We start from the raw sequence: 16,907 nt of genomic DNA on the forward strand, positions 1-16,907 counted from the left end.
GTAGGTCAAGAAGTAAACATTTATGAAATTTAGAAGCTTGTTAATACAACACTTGAGATTGGCAAGCCCAAACCTGAGCCTACCTCTCTCATATGTGTTTGTAATGACTGTGTGCTACTTATTTTTTTCATATGCAAGCAGTCTATTACTAATGAGCAACTCTACAATAATAAAATAGGACCCGATTCTATCTTGACTGTTAAGGGAGCTATTAATTACACTTTCCTGCCAACCTGGCCAACTCCACCAGTGGGTACTCACCTAAGAGAGAGCAGGTAGCAATACCACTATTTGCCCTCCATTGGGGTTTCACTTCAGGCATGGGAGCAGCATTAATTTCCACATGGAGGTGCAATACCCACTAGAGGCTGCAGTGAAGATATAGCAGTGTACACCTGGGCTGCACTAGGTCCACCCCCCTCCTCCGGCTGTCACCACCCATTCTCTGAGCTGCACAGTCCACCTACAGACCCCTCACTGTTTAAAAGGGAGACTCCATCTGTTTTTCACCATTGCAATTTCTCCACTAGCAGACATTCTGCCCTCAGGGCTCTCTATGCTGCTGGATCCTACCTACCTCTCCAACTACCCGCTGACCAAATCTCATTTCATTCCTTCACCGCTAAACTCATTTGAATATCCCACCTTCAACGACTGCCATGATCTGAGTACTTTTATTCTAAATGGATTTTTATTATATCAGAAGTCACTAATAGTGGGCTCTACTGTGCTGGCTCAATCCTGCAGGTCTTAGTGAAGCAAAACCCCATTGAATTCAATGGAGTTTTTGTGTGATTTGGTAGTATCTAGTGCCTCATCTTTGTTATGTAGTTTACCGAAAAAGTAACATTGCAAAAACATAGCTTTGAAGTTATGGACAGTAACTTTTGGCTTAGGGAGGGTCTGACTTTTTTCTCCCAACATTTCTGTCTATTAGATCATGTCATCAAGCTGGCTGTAGAGGAATTCATGGCTGTACATAAGAAAAGGGGCAGTGGAAAGGGGTGTGTGCAACAACTTTTGCTCCAGCTGCAACATTTCCACAGACCATTCAAGGAAAGTTAGTTTAGCTGTAGCAAATATTTAGAAATCTCTTCACACAAGCCTAAACTGCAACAAATTTTAAAAGATGAGGTGAATGGGCAATGGACCAGGCAGGAACTGCTCTCGGAGCTGTGCAGTTCAACAAGAACATTGCCATACTGAGCTGATGAATCTGACAGAGGCATTTGTCTCAGCAAATATTCCTCTTCATACCCTGGATCAACCAGCCATGAAAAAAACACAGACACAGGTTGCAATCTAAAGAATATTGGACTCATCTACGTAGTTCACCAGCTGAGAAAATTCACCCTGCCTGACCTCTATGAAGTGTAAAAAGAAGAAGCCAGGACAGGACTGTCTGTTTTGGGTGATGAGACTACGGAGGTGGGGGATTGCTAACATGTGTTCTAAATATTCTTGCTCTGCTCTGTTTGAAGTGTGACAGCAACTTTGAGACATCATGGCTGGAACCCTTCATGATAGGCTGTGGTCTTTGACTGCAGAAACTTCAAGGAATCCTGTAACCATAGGCCTAAAAGACAAGTCTCACATATGAAAAGGCAAACTAACAATAAGTCAGACATCGCCAGCTACAATTTTAAAGCAAACATCTCTTTAAAATCTTCATCACCCCTTTACTGCTTACTCTGCAAGGAACGTATTATTCAGGACAACTGTCAGGAAGAAAAGAATCACAATAACATTAGCATTTATCCAGTATCTTTCATCCAGGGACCTTAAAATTCTGGTGAAGTATCAGTCACATTTTACTGATCCTAAAAATGAGACAGAGGTTCATTTTTAAAGCTAAGTTTACAGAGTGAATCAATAGCACAGCTTGGAACAGAACCCAGATCTCTTGACTCCCAGTCTTCTGCCAGACCCTACTGCCTTTCAAGTTCCAGCATCTGTTGCTCCCTTTGGAGTATGGCAACTGTTTCATCAGAATCACCTCCTGAAATTCATTGGCTTCTGACAAAGAGAGAAGAAAAGAAAAAAAAAAACAATAGATCAGGAGCTTTGCCAAGAACAGAATATTAATAAAGTTAATCTGGATTCACATAACCTAAATACTAGAAATGCTATATAGGCACTTCTGTGTCCCCCATCATCATAGTATCTGAGTGTTTAGATATTTCTCTTCCGATTATCCTCCTACTTTATCTTGGATGAACTAAAGAATCTCCAGACTTGGACAGATCCTTGCAGTATGCTGATAAAATACCACATTCAGTTGTCAAGCAGACATTAGGGGGTGGACCATGCAGTGCTTTACACTTCTCAGTCTGAATATTTGGAGGAGCCAATGTTTTCTTCAGCATTAACAAACAGTCATCTTGACAGTATACTGTGTATAGAATGCCTCAAAGTGAAGAAACTAGAAATCCAAAACAAAGGCCTGCCTTCTCCCCACTCCTTTTTAGGTCAGCAACAGAGAACAAAGAATTTGAAAAGTCTGCTAGAACTTACATGTGCCGCAGACCACATGCAGTTTTGACACACACTTAACAGTTCAGCATTTTCATCAACCGCAGTGCACTGCATGTCTGTACCTGTGAACAGTATCTCTACCGAGCATTCATTAGCAATGTATGAAGATGTCTTGAGAAAACAAGAAATCAAAGAATATGCATTATATTAATTCCAAACAACTAAACGACAGCTTTTAAGCAGAATGTAACTAATTCTTTTTGATTTTCTTTCTGGACTTGCTTTGATGTGTTTCAGTTTTGAAAAGAAAAAATTGGTCTTTTCAAACCATTGGCTTTGGGTTAAAAATTTAGCAAAATGAAGTTACTTAGTTTACTACCAAATATATCTATGACCTTACATGATTTTCTATGGATTTCCTTTGCTTTCAACATTAATATAACTACTGCAGCATTTTACCCAAAGGTTAGTATAACAAAATACAGCCCGGGTGATCACACATTCACATTACAAAGGGCAACAGAACCTGGAGGTCAGCAGCCAGCTCAGCTGTCCGCAGAACAATGCTCTCGAACAGACATTCTGACAGAGTGGAAGGCCTCTTCTCACCCCTTCAATTGCTGACTGATTCCCGCTGACTCACTGTAACAGGTGCAGCTCATTATCCATATCCTAGCTAGAAGAGAAATGATGGTGGCTTTCTGGGCAAAGAGAACTAGCATCTGGAACACAGAGGCTGTTATTAGTGAAGTCAATCCAATGGGAGTGAGTCTGGCTATACAACAAGCATGTGTACACTTTTCAAAGTGAGGTGAGAATTCTAGGTTCTTCCACCATCTCTGGCAAAACCTGAAGTTATTCCCATTGTTTTGAAAGGCATAGCTCCTGGTTAGATGTTGACACAGGGCAGACGTATGAGGCATGTATACAGGAAGTCTGCATAACTCTGTAAATTACAACTGCAAAGTATCCCGATGTAAAGGGCAGAGGAAGAATAGCAAGAGACCAATATGGCTCCATCAGGAGCTCTTTAATGACCTGAAAATCCAAGAGAAATCCTACAACAACTGGAACCATGGACAAATTGCTAAGGATGAGTACAAAAGAATAGCACAAGCATGGAACAAAATCAGAAAGGCTAAGGTACAAAGAAGAAGTTCTTTAAGTACATTAGGAGCAAGAGAAAGATGAAGGAAAAGGTAGGTCCTCTACTAGGGGAGAACTATTAACTCTCTTGATGACATCAAGAAACCTAAGATGTTTAATGCCTATTTTGTTTTAGTGTTCACTAAAAAGGTTAACAGTGACCAAATACTCAATATAATATTAACAAGAGGGAAGGAATGCAAGCCAAAATTAGGAAAGATAAGTTAAAGTTGGCAGGGCCCGATGAAATTCATCCTAGGAACTAGTTGAGACAATCTCAGAACCATTAGAAGTTCTCGGATAAATTCTGGACTGGAGAAGAGCAAATATCATACCTATCTGTAAAAAGAGAGAACAAAGATTACATGGGAAGTTATAAACTAATCAGCCAAACTTCAATACCTGGAAAGATACTGGATCAAATTATTAAACAATCGACTTGTAAGCACTTGGAAAATACTAGGATTATAAGGAATAGTCAGCATGGATTTGGCAAGAACCAGATCATGCCAAACCAACCTAATTTCCATATTTGACAGGATTACTGACCGAGTGGATAGAAGGGAAGCCATAGATGTGATATCTTGATTTTTAGTAAGACTTCTGACATAGAAGGCTGAGTTGGGAACCTCATAACAGTCTTCAAATATGTTAAGGACTGTTATCAAGAGGACAGTGATCAATTGCTCTCCGTGCCACTGAAGGTAGAACAAGAAGTCATGGGCTTAATCTGCAGAAAGAGAGATTTAGGTTAGATATTAGGAAAAACTTTCTAACTACAAGGCTTCCAACGAAGGTTGCAGAGTTACCATCAGTGGAGATTTTTAAAACAGGTCAGACAAACAGCGCTCAGGGATGATTTCAGTTTACTTGGTCCTGCCACAGTACACGTGGCTGGACTTGACTTCTCGGGGTCCTTTCCAGCCCTGCATTTCTATTATTCTATTATCTGTTCTGCAAGAAACCCTTTCTCTGTGCTGCTCTGATGTCCTTTGCTTGCTTACACTTCTGTGCACCTCTACACCCACAAAAAAGACCCAATGAAAAGAACAAAGAATGTTATTGAACTCTTGTGTTTGCCACCCAGGCAGAATGTAATTGAGCTCATACCTAGGAAACCAAAGAAGATTACATAAGGTGTCTATCTAAGTAACAATGTATTGCTTATGGGCTTGAGACAATTTCCATGGCAGGCAGTGGCATCAGAAGACAAACTGACTCCCTCCCCCAAAAGTGATTACAACTTAGTCCAAAGCAAAAGCTGTGTAAAACTGGTGACTCTATTCAAGGGCTTTTGAATCCCAAATCACCATGACCACCAGGGAATGCAATGCCTTCTGGCATATGCAAGAGTAAATATTCCAATATACTAAGGTCCACAGCTGTTAAACTGGAGTCTTCAGCCTCCTTAAGTCTTTGGAGGAAGAACAAGATTTGTTAGTCACTAGCAGTTGGAGAATGCTCCTCTTGCAGAGTCTGCCAGTTCATTTCAGACTCCACAATTGGGGGCAGGCAGGCACAGACCTCCAGCTGTAGAGTCCATCAGAATTTAGTCACTCATATCATATAGATTTTCTGTAATCTTCTCAGGCAGTTGGACTGGAAATAATTGTGCATCCAGGACTGGGTTTTCATGAGCCTCTGAATGATCCTTTTCTTAGCTGTACTCCTCAGTTCTGCAACAACCTGTGCCTTTAAAAATAAAGCATGGTAATGGCAGAGAAGAAGCCCATGAAGAAATGGATTCAGTGGGAGAACGAGTAGATCCTTATTCCTTTTTCATTAAGCATCATTTTGTAGTTATCACACAGCAAATCCAAATTAATTCACACAAGGAAACTGTTGTAATAGAGCCTGCTATTGCTTTTGTTAGGACTGTTGCTAATTTCCTGGAGGTGAAAGCAGATTGTTCTTTCATCCCTGCTGCTATTTCTGCATCTTAAAGCAGACTGTCAGGGAAATTAGTACATTGTCTTTGTATGCCAAGAAGATGAAATGCAATTTCAGATAAATTAGATGAATAATAAAGAGTGAAGTGTTGATGCAAAAGGCCATCAAACCTTATTAAAGCTGTGTCTGGACTTAGTGCTCCGAGGGTGAATCCAGCTGAGAAACGCTACCTCTGAAACACAATCTCCCACTGGTTAGTTCCCACTATCTAGAACATAGAGTTACCATATTAAATGTCAGGTTTTCACCTCCAGGAAGAAGTTGGGAGAAGTTATTTTAGTGAAATGTAGACAGAGAGCAAATGGCATATAGCTTCAGCTGTCTGAGTGGCAAGCTAATCCTATTCCTTTTCATCTTCCCCATTTCTTCAGGTTTAAACATTTCTTCATTAGTGCATTCTTTCCAAAAATGTTCATTAGTTGATATTATTTGGAAGTCTATTCCATGTAATTGGAGAGAACCAAACAGCTCACCATGCCACAGCTCTGATGCAACAGAATACAGCAATAGGTATTCTGCTTCTTTGCCTACTAAAGGGTCTCCAATGCAGAGCAATTCTGCAATCCCAAAATTTTGAGATAAATTTTGCTATTCTTACAGAATCCTGAAATCTCATGTCATATCACTAGTAATACAGTTTTAAATAATATTCCACCCACAAACCTTCATTTAAAACACTTTCTACAAGCAATGAGACAAACAGACATTCAGAGATCCTTTAATTCCAAATCACATAATTTAAAACATTACCAGTCCTCAAATCTCAGGATTAGTAGAGATGCAATCCTACGATTTCAGGAATGGAATGTACCATGGGATCCCAGGATGCCTGTTTTAAAAAATCCTGGGATTGTATTCCCTAGCAATTATACCAGTTCCTGAGAAAGAACTTTTCAAATGCCATAATGATGAACATTATAAGAACCTACAAAACATACAAACAGATTGATGTCAAACAAAACAACTAGTTCTCACTGAGGAGCATTTAATTTTGTGGTGAGGAAGAGAACTACTCAACCTTCATGGGCCAAACCTCAAAATTTCAAGCTTTTAATACAGTGCAGAACCTAACCTGGAAGAGAACCCACGAGACTGCAAACTAGATAGGATAGATACCATTTTTAAAGGTTAATTGGTATAATAAATGTTCAGCGGTCAATAGCCAACTGGGATTTTTTTATTTCAACTTTTCAAGCTCTTGGTATTAAATTAATCCATCACTTAGTTCAGTTTACTCATAATGATTATGCCTTTTTAAAAACTAGAAACATAGATAATGAGATAACAGAGGTGGGTATTGTGGCCAATGGCCAGCTTCCCCCAGTGGATCTCATGATTTGCTCCCGTTGGGGGACCAGGAAGGTGCCCATCACCCCATCTTCCCTGGGGGAGGAGGGGTAGGGATCTGGGCCCACCCGCTCCTCTGGGCCCCAGCCCAGGGGCCCTATGATCAGCGGCTATAGACTGCTGGCTCTGTACTTTGAAGCCGCAGTTTCTTCCCCTGTGCTACTTTCCCCCCTCAGTCTTTCTGGCCTCTCCGGCCCTATGTCCTTGCTGCCCCTTCCTGGGCTCAGTACCTCCTTTTGGGGTTCCTCTGCTCTCCCCCACTTCACTTCTCCGATCTGCTACTTCACTTCGCTCAGCACAACACCTCTGCTTCCTCCAGCTTGTGCCCTGTGTGTTGGGGGGGGGGGGGGAAGGGGCGCGGAGCCCTTTTATGGAGCACCTGGCTGACCCCTAATTGGCCTCAGCTGGCTCCCAATTGCTCCCTTGTGACTCCAGTTAGGCTGCAGGGAATAAAGCCCTGATCATCCTGGGGCTGATATACCTCTCTTCCTGTCCTCTCCTGCCACCCTCGATATAGCACAGTATGTAAAAAAACAAAATAAATCTTAGAGGATGGCCAGTGAGTGCTTAAAAGAAGTTGGTTGAGGGGGAAATCTACATTACATAGGTAACTAAGAGAAATGCTGAAAATCTCTATTGTCAATCTTCACTCCAGTTTAGTTTATGTCCCTGTAATTTAAGATTATATATATGAATCAGGCTTGAACTCAAAATATACCACAAACAAAATCCTGAAGAAATCTTTTAATTTTATATATGATAGTAATAATTAAAAGTCTCCATAACCTAGGAAAAGATACCCCTGCAGACCAACAAAAATCATTCACCCTAGCCTGTGCATAGCCTTTACAAACACCATAGACTGTTGTACAGAATTAGCCACTATCACATATGTAAAAGGGCATTTACTCACTAGAGACTGAGAAAGGCCAAAGGACATTTGCAAAATACTAGCACATCTGTTCACAGAAAACCATCTCAAATACTCATAAAAATCCTCAACAGCTATAATACACTACCAACACCCAATATCCACTTCTAGAAACAAAGAACAAACATTGTAAAACTTGCTCCTAGATATTCTTGTGTGAATCATTCACTTCAACCCCTTAAAGTATTCACAGTCAGCCTTGCGTTGAGTTTCTAAGAGCAATTCATTTTTTTCACTTTGTCAAACTGTACATAGAAACTTTTCGCAAGCTTTTTTCTTTTTCTTTTTGTGGCTATGGATATTTGTCACTATGGATACCCACAATTTGTTTTTCAGACTTCAGTTTGTAGTGTATTTTGAGTTCAAGCTTGATTCCCTGAGTAAGTCACATGGCATTTCTCCTGTGACAGGCTGAGTATATTCCACATATTACGATATGAGAGGAAGGTCGGCCCAACTCAACATAAACCATTTTAAGCTGGTTTTGCAAAGTGAGACTGCATTTCAATACCGGTCTCCGATGCAACTTGGAGGGGTAAATTATTATCCTGACCTCTGTGTCTGTGCCATGCAGTAATTTCCATTGCAGAGCATTTTGTCAGAGGATGTCTATATTGACTGAGAACAGACTCACATAGGAACAAGCAAATTATTCAAGAGATACAGTACAAAGATCTTTAAGAAATGGATAATATCTCACCATTACGTAAAAACTTAAAGATGGTTTCTTATCCCTCAGCTGAAAATTGACATCTGCTTAATTATTCCAGGACAGTAACTTTCCTACTATCATTCACTGAAGGAGACAAACAGGACCCTCCCCTCTAGTAAAAATATAGCTGTAACAATGTTTTGTTTTTTAAAAAAAACAGGAGTTCGGAAAGAACGTAATCCAAATATATACAGAAGAAAGCTCAGTCTCAGTAGGAAGAACGTCTCTGGATTTCCAGTCCAAATGGTCAAAGTCAAGTAGGTGGGACAGCTTTGTTAACCATAATCAAGTAACAGTAGCAAATAAATCCAGGGAGAAAAAAACCTTAGAAGGAACTTCAGAAGCCTTGGAATTTTAGAAAAAAACTTAGATTAAAAGAATAATGGTTCTTGTAAAAGCCATGGCTGGAGAGTTACTCTCCAGTCAGACCACACTTCAGCAGGTTCTAGGCATCCAGAAAATAGCTATTTAAAAGGTAAAATCGTATTGCCCAGATTTGTATTCACTAGTAAGCAAGGATTAATCAGGCCAAAGTGGAGTCTAAATACAGCAGTAACATTACAGATTGCAAGCCAAATAATAAATAGATCAATCCTCCTTCATCCAAGGCCATGTCTATACTATAAACTCTGGTTGATACAAGTTACATCTCCATAAAGCTGCTGTAGTTAGTATTTCGCTCACACGTGTGCATATTTGGCTCTTTATGTCAGTGCTGTGCATGCACACCAGGAGTGTTTGTGTCAATGCATAGTGTGGTGCACCATGAGTAAATATCTCAGGCCTGGTCTACACTGCCGCTGGCCGTCGACGAGAAATACAGAAGCTACTTAATGTAGTTTGCATATCTCCCATCAACTTTCTTAAGTTGTCGTACTGAAGCGTCTCCACTGCACTGCGTCGATGGGAAATGCCTTCTGGTCGATGCAGCGTTACTCTTTTCGGGGTTGTGGATTTATTGTGTCGACTGGAGATCACTTCCAGGATCGATTGAGCAGGTCTCCACAGCCTGCTCAATCAATCCCGCTGCATTGATCCATGCAGCCCCAGCAATATAGACATACTCTCAGTGTGCAACTCATCATCATCCAGCACACTGTCTTTTGGAAAGTTTTGGCAACAGATGCTGGGACAGAAACGAGTTATGCAGGGGTGACTGGGAGCAAGGGGTCATGTTCCCATCAAACAACTTTCTCCATTCCATAATGCCATCCATATCGCATCATTTTTTAACTTTTTTTAAAGTTATGTCTGGCTATGAAGTTGCGTCTGGCTATGTCACATGCTCAGGATGATGTTCATTCTGATAGTTTGTACCACTTCCCATAATGACATTCTTTCTGAATCATGTTACATTGTTGGGAATGTGAACCTTTATACTGCATGCATTTGACAACACGTTTAATACAAACTCCTTATGAGATATCAACGTATTTTGATTTTTTAAATGGAGGTACATATTTGAGTATTTGTGTTTATTTACATGTGTTGTTCTCTCCCATGAAGTTGAAATAACACAAGATCTGAAATAACACAAGATCTTGGTGGCTATCCCACCAAGCCAACAGATCCTGGTATTTCAGAAATACCCTGAGAAATTTCCTGAGAAAAAGTCTGATGAAAAACAAAATCCATTTACCAAGATATTCAGGTTTATCTGAATATTGAGATAGTTTGGTTCATCCAGATTCCTGTGCAAATCAAACTGACAGCCCACTTACATAACTTTGAATGAGTTCATAATTTATTCTACCCCAAAAGGCAAATCTCCTGTCCATAATAATTTTTGCACAATGGACCAGTCACCACAACCCATTTCTCCTTTCGCAATAGAGTAAAAGACCTTTTCTGACACCTGGATTTCAAAATTTAATGCCTTGTCAAAATGAATTTGTCACAGGAAAATTGTTCATATAAACACCAACATGTAAGATGATGTCTTTGTCAACTGTTTTATGGAATCTGTCAAATAAGACCTATCTACTAGACCTATGGGTATTGTCATAAGGCAAATATTTATTTACCTAACTAGAAGCAGATAGAGCTTATCTTGACTATTTCTGCCCCACTCTGACGGTTAGTAAATGTCCAGAGTGTTCACAGGTTTTTGACTTGAGTTAATTTCTAAGTGACCCCTGAAGGATTCTGAAGAAAGTTCAAGACACAATGACAGTTTCATCTAATTTTCTTTTCTAAACATCCCAATCAAGTCCTGTGCTGCATGAAGCAAGCTGATTACTATACAGTTCAAGAAAAAAATGGTTAATTTCCTTATAGAGAGTTATTTGTTTTTGCCTTTCTCTGAAGCAATTGGAGGCAGGATACCAAATTCAACTGGTGCTCAGCTGCTTCAGCAATGGGCACAATTATAACAATCTGGATAGAACAAATTATATCATAACTTTCCCAGTCCTTAGAAAAAAGTAATACAAAAGGCTAACCTTTCCACAGAATGTTTAAACAGATGATAGAATTCTACAGCAAGGCTATAATTCTCTACTTTATAGTTTGGTTTAAAAATTCTATAGAAGTGATATCATTTTCTATTACATTTTATAGGTTTTTGGAGTAGTTTCTCTAGAAATCTATTTAATTTCTATGGAACCCTGTTATAAATATTCTTCAATTGTGTAGGATATTTCTATAGGATGGAATTAGAGAACACTATTTTTTCCTCTTGTTTTTGATGGATCTTGAAAGAAAGTCTCTCATGGAGCTAAGGATTCTGCTTCCTTTATTTTTGGTTTTAGTGATCCTTGAGAACTGGGGATACATATAGGAAGGGTGGGAGGCCTGGATCAGCATTCATGTTGCACTCCCTGTCAGTATCCGACCCAAGCCAGGGAAGCTAACGATCCAACCAGCAGACCAAATTCAGTGAGCATACGCTAAGAAGAATGAGGAAGGGTGGAAATTTCATCTCTTTCCTCAATCTTTCTCTCTCCTACGCATAGAAGAAGCAAGAGTAACTTTAAACAGCTAATTCATTCTCCTTAAAAGGTGTCACAGATAGAGGACAGTACTGGCATAAAAATGTGTTATTTATCAGCATAAATACTGAGAAATTGGCTAAATTCATCTGTATTTTTAAAATCTTGTGGTAAATATAGTCTAGTACCATAAATGAAATGTGAGCTCTCCTTTGCTGTACCAGTCGTGACCTTAACCCTGATTTAAAGGGAATCACCGTGTTTGAGAAAATAGTAGAGCAGTTATATGTGTTATGAAATGAACAGTTAGTATAATTACCATGATTTCCATTAGAGTTACCATAGTTGAACAATCTATATTACTCAATAACTATAGGCAAGGACCCATGGATTATGTGGCACTTTAAAGGTAAATTATGCAACAGAAAACTCAGTATTATATAGCATGGTCCCTCTCCTTCTCCAGTCCTGTGAGGATCATATTTTTGTTTATTTTATATTAAAATCAAATATAAATTCACAAATCATTAGTTTTTTGTAAAGAAAAGTTCACGCTATTGTGATAAAATGAATAGCTGAATTTTAGAAGTTATCAAGGAGGAAAGCAAGAGGCTTTGGCAGCTGGGAAAAGGTTGTTGGATCTTTTGATACCTGGGAAGGGACGGATACAATTTTAGTTTTTGCACGTTGTGTGATTGTGTTATGTGGCAGAAGAGACTATAAACTTTGGTGGGTTTGAATTCCTCACTTTCCACCTAAGTGATCATTTGTTCCACAGAATCTTCTCCCAGTATCTGCCATTACATCCAATAGTGATGGAGAAACACGCTAATTTGGTGCTTCTACAAAAATGATTAACCGTGAAATAATTTGTTGTTTGTACCAATAAAGTAAGCAAATACATGAGGCCAGATTCTAATCTCAATCACACCAATTTAAATTATGAACAATTCTACTCAAGTCAATTAAACTACGTCAGTGTGAGATCAAAATCAGCTCTGTTGCCAAATATGCTGAGCACTCTCATCATCCCTCATGGATATATTAAAAGAATTGTTTGGCAAATATATCGAATACCATAGAACTTTGTGAATCTCTGCTAAGTAGAGTGATGAAAATTCGCTAAGTAAAAGTATATTGCTTACAAGAGCAAAATATAAAGTGGTTTTTAACTGCAAAATTTGCTTGCTGACCCCACAAGAAAAGAAGTGTGAGGGGAACATAACTGAAGTCTTGCAAGTCTAAAGGGAATGTTGACCACAGATGTGACATCAGTGTAATGTAAAATGTCAAAATGAAATGATTGGTTGAGAGTCTTGTTTTGTAGATGTACTAGCACTGTTGTTCAATAGAGCAAGTTGTTATGCTTTCTTATGGCTGGAAATGTGAAGCACAGTGGATTTTGTAAGAAACTGACAATAAACTGACATTTATTAATGATTGGATATCCACCAAATTGGATAACACATTGAGTAACAGCCTGTTACCCAGGACTGGTATGCATTACTTTTCTGTTTGGGCTGTTTTTTCTTAGATGCCTAATTTACAGCTCCGTGGAGAGCCAGTAAAATGTGTTGAATAAGGAAGGAGACATTTTTAGAATCATTTTTCACCATAATTTTACATTAAATTAGCAATGTCCTATAATTTCTATTAGGCGCTCCTAATTTCCACTGCAAGGATGAACATTCCCCAAGGACACAGGTCATTGTACACTCCTTGTTTGACTGCAGAAAGCCAAGAGCTCCTCCACAAATATGATGAGTGAAAAGCCTCCTTGACATCACTAGATGCACCCCAACAGAAACAGTGGTTTGAACGTGTAGAAGGTCTGAACTTCACACACTCAAGCAGATGCACCTGGAACCTGCTGAGACACCTGGAGGCTGCAAATCCCACACATGCCACTACACTACAGGTGAAAGCCAATGCCATTTCTTCTGAACTTTTGTGGACACCAAATCAGCCAGTGGAAAAACAGTATTGCGGAAAGTCCAGCATCAGCTCCAGCAGCTGATGTCCACAGAGTCTCCATTGTCCCAATGGTCTGGTCTGTTCACAAGTAAGGAGATTCATAGCTGCAATGGCTGTATCAAACTGGGAAAAGCAGAGGGTAAAGATGAAATCTATCCTGAGTTCCTATATAACCTGGGTCCACTGGCACAGAGATGGATAATGCAGCTTTTCACCAACATTTTGGAGACCAATGAAATCCCCAGCATGTGGAGCAAACCCAAAGCCAGTGCAGTCCTAAAGCCTGGAAAACCTGCAGATGAGCCTTCCAGTTCTAGGCCAATCTCCCTTTTCAGCACTGCCTATAAAGTGATGGAGCATATGATACTGAACTGAATTGAGCCCAAGGTAGATTCCAGCCTACCCAAAGCTGGTTTCTGAACTCCCAGAAATTGTTGCAACCAAGTCCTGTCCCTCACTACAAACATCTAGACCAGATTCCAACAACAACTCAAGACTGGTACCACTTTAGTCGATCTGCCAGCAGTAAAAAGAATAGACTGCTACTGATATTGGCCAAAGTGATCCCCTGTGTGCAGATTCTCCAGATACTGAACACCATGCTTAGTGGCCAAAGGATGTACGTACATCTTGGAGGTCAAACCAGCAAGCTGCACACTTTGAATAATGGACTATGACAAGGATCTATCCTCGCTCTGACGCTCAATGTATATACAAGCAATATGTCTCAAATGATAGTACAGAAATTTGCATATTCGGATGATTTAGCACTCTCAACTCAGGCCCATAGCTTTAAAAAACTTGAAGGAACCCTTACATCTGACCTTAAGGTCATGAGAAGTACTTCCAAATGTGGTGGCTGAGACTAAATCCAAGCAAATTTGTAATCTCTACTTTCCACCTTGACAACAGAATTGCACAAAACACTCTATTTTTTTAGGTTTGCGTTGAAACTGTGCATTATGCCTCAAAAACAACATATCTTAATGTCATTCTTGACCACACACTCACCTTTCATGACCATATCAAGAAAGTATTCTTCAAAGCAAGACTTGCATTAACATTATCCAAAAGTTAGTGGGAACAAGCTGGGGATCAACTGCCCTGCTGCTACAGACATCACCTTGACCCTGGTGTACCCTTGTGCAATGGTATGGACAAGAAGCTACCATATCCAACTTGTGGATAGGCAGCTGAATCAGACCACGTGAATCATCAGAATAACTTAACAATCAATGCCTCTACCATGGCTTTCTGTATTAGCAAATATCGAACCTCCAGCTAGCTGTTAAGATATAGCCTCAGTATGAGCACTTAAACTCGTCAAAGACTACCTGTAACTTCCCATCTGGCAGGCTATGGACAATATACCCCAACAATGCTTGAAAACACAAAAACCACCATGGACCACATGCAATCACCTCATGTCTTTGGATCTGGCCAGTGAATGGCAAAGTGTCTGGACCTCATTTAACATTCCAAATAATCACATTATCATTGACCCAACAAGCTGCCCCTCCCAGTTTTGACCTATCATACAGACTTCGAACCACATTGAACCACATCTGAACAAATCATGGAAGATGAAGCTACTTGATACACAAGTGGAAAAATCAAAGCTCCCCTTTGTGTGACTATGGTGAGAACAACCAAACCGTCAAATACGTCATAACACAGTGTCCCAAATATAGATTTGGAGATTAAATGCATGACTTCCACAAATGGATTATACACCTTCATCTATAGAATAGTGTTCTGCAGATGCTGTATGTATGTGTGTGTGTGAGAGAGAGAGAGAGAGAGAGAGAGAATGAATTTCTATGGTGTGGTCACTGCTTTCCCTAAAACAGTGTTTGTCAAACTATGGTCTGTAGAACCTCAGTGGTCTGTGAAGCCCTTTCTGGTGCTGCAGAGTGTGGAACATTTTGCGAGCCAACAAATGATGGATTTGAATTTGGAAAGGGGTGGGAAAAAAATCTCTTACAAAAATGGTCCACCAAGTGCAAAGATGAGAGAATCACGTCTGATACATTTTTGGGCTTGACTTGAGTACAGATATCATTCATTGCACTCTTGGGAAAAGTGTAAAACATGAGGTAAGTTGTTTTTCCTTTGTTTTTTATGGTTTATCTCATTTGTCCCATTGTCTTTGTTGTTATGCAACAATCTCTTGCATAAAGTATTTTTTGTTTTTGGTTTTGGTTTGTTTTAAAGAAAAACACACATTCACACCAAAACACAGACTATTCCATTTTGGGGTTTTTTGTTTTGTTTTGTTTGGGGTTTTTTTTGTTTTGTTTGGTCCTCCATGCTTCACTTGAATTAGTATACACAGAAAGACTAGGAATTAGCACAGGGTATTTTTAAGCTAGGAACTGACTCAAAAACACCCACCACAATGATGGCTTTTTTATATTAATATGATATTGATCAACAAATTATTACAGTCAATATCAAACATTAAGTGGTCTGCCAATGTTATTTGGTGTAATTTACTATGTTGGTCAGAAAGACAAGGTGATAAAACTGATAGGTTCCATTAAAAAAGCAGACAAACACAGTGTCCTGCATATAGGAGTTTTTCATGTATTCTCTCTTCTCTGGTATTGCCTTTGACAAAGTTATTTTGACAAGGCTGTGAGACTTTGTCTCACCTAATTTCCTTTGGCAGAGTGAGGCAGTTTTTCTGCATGATGATTGATCTCTGGGTATCTGGATATTCTCATTTTTAAGCTGCTATTGGAAAGACTTGAATAATTTACAGTTTCTGCCATGAACTTGGCAGCTCTTTTCAATAGTTGCTGATTTATTACACCTAACAAAGTATTGCTACAATGGATCAGTTGTCTAGTTTATACAAAGGCAACATGTAGTTAAACAGAATGCTTCAATTGGTGAATTAAAAACTTCACTCTGTCATAAAACTTTCCTTTTAGGCTGCTGTGAACTGGTAACAGCTATAATAATAATTTACCTGAACTGTGCCCAAAACTCAATCCAAACTCATTGTTTGGTCAGTGATTTTTAATAAAGATTCCCATCTCCTTTTCTCCCCAGCACAATCAAGTGAATCAAGAGAGGATGAAGATAGAAGGACCCAACTAATAATAGGGGGAAAGGAACCTACATCCTGAAATAAAACAAGCCACAAAATGGAGATCCAGGTTTTGAACACCCCAAAATTCAGAGAAAAATCTGAATCTGCTTCCAAATTTGGCAATTTGAGCCAAGTCTCTGATAGTTCCAACTCACTTCTCTAGCAGAGAAAGGTCTAACATGATTCAATGACTGGAAGTTGAAGCTACACAAATTCAGACTGGAAATAAGGCATACATTTTTGACTGTGAGGTAATTAATCATTGAAACAATTTAGCAAAGTTTGTGACAAATTCTCCATCACTGACAATTTTTACATCAAGCTTGGATGTTTCTCTAAAAGATC

General features: G+C 39.4%; 1 long non-coding RNA gene across 1 annotated transcript; it reads right to left on the bottom strand.

Annotated features, from left to right (window-relative positions):
- Positions 1–1,663: 1,663 nt before the first annotated feature.
- LOC137167130 (uncharacterized) lies at positions 1,664–3,040 on the bottom strand. Its single transcript, XR_010924011.1, has 3 exons — positions 3,002–3,040; positions 2,515–2,646; positions 1,664–2,016 (listed from the first exon to the last, which is right to left on the bottom strand). It is a non-coding gene; the product is annotated as an uncharacterized lncRNA (long non-coding RNA).
- Positions 3,041–16,907: the final 13,867 nt, after the last annotated feature.

This window comes from Emydura macquarii, unplaced genomic scaffold (genome assembly GCF_026122565.2).
Source record: "Emydura macquarii macquarii isolate MOO-44397 ecotype Brisbane River unplaced genomic scaffold, CSIRO-AGI_Emac_v2 contig_2897, whole genome shotgun sequence".
In the NCBI taxonomy this organism is placed as follows: Eukaryota; Metazoa; Chordata; order Testudines; family Chelidae; genus Emydura; species Emydura macquarii.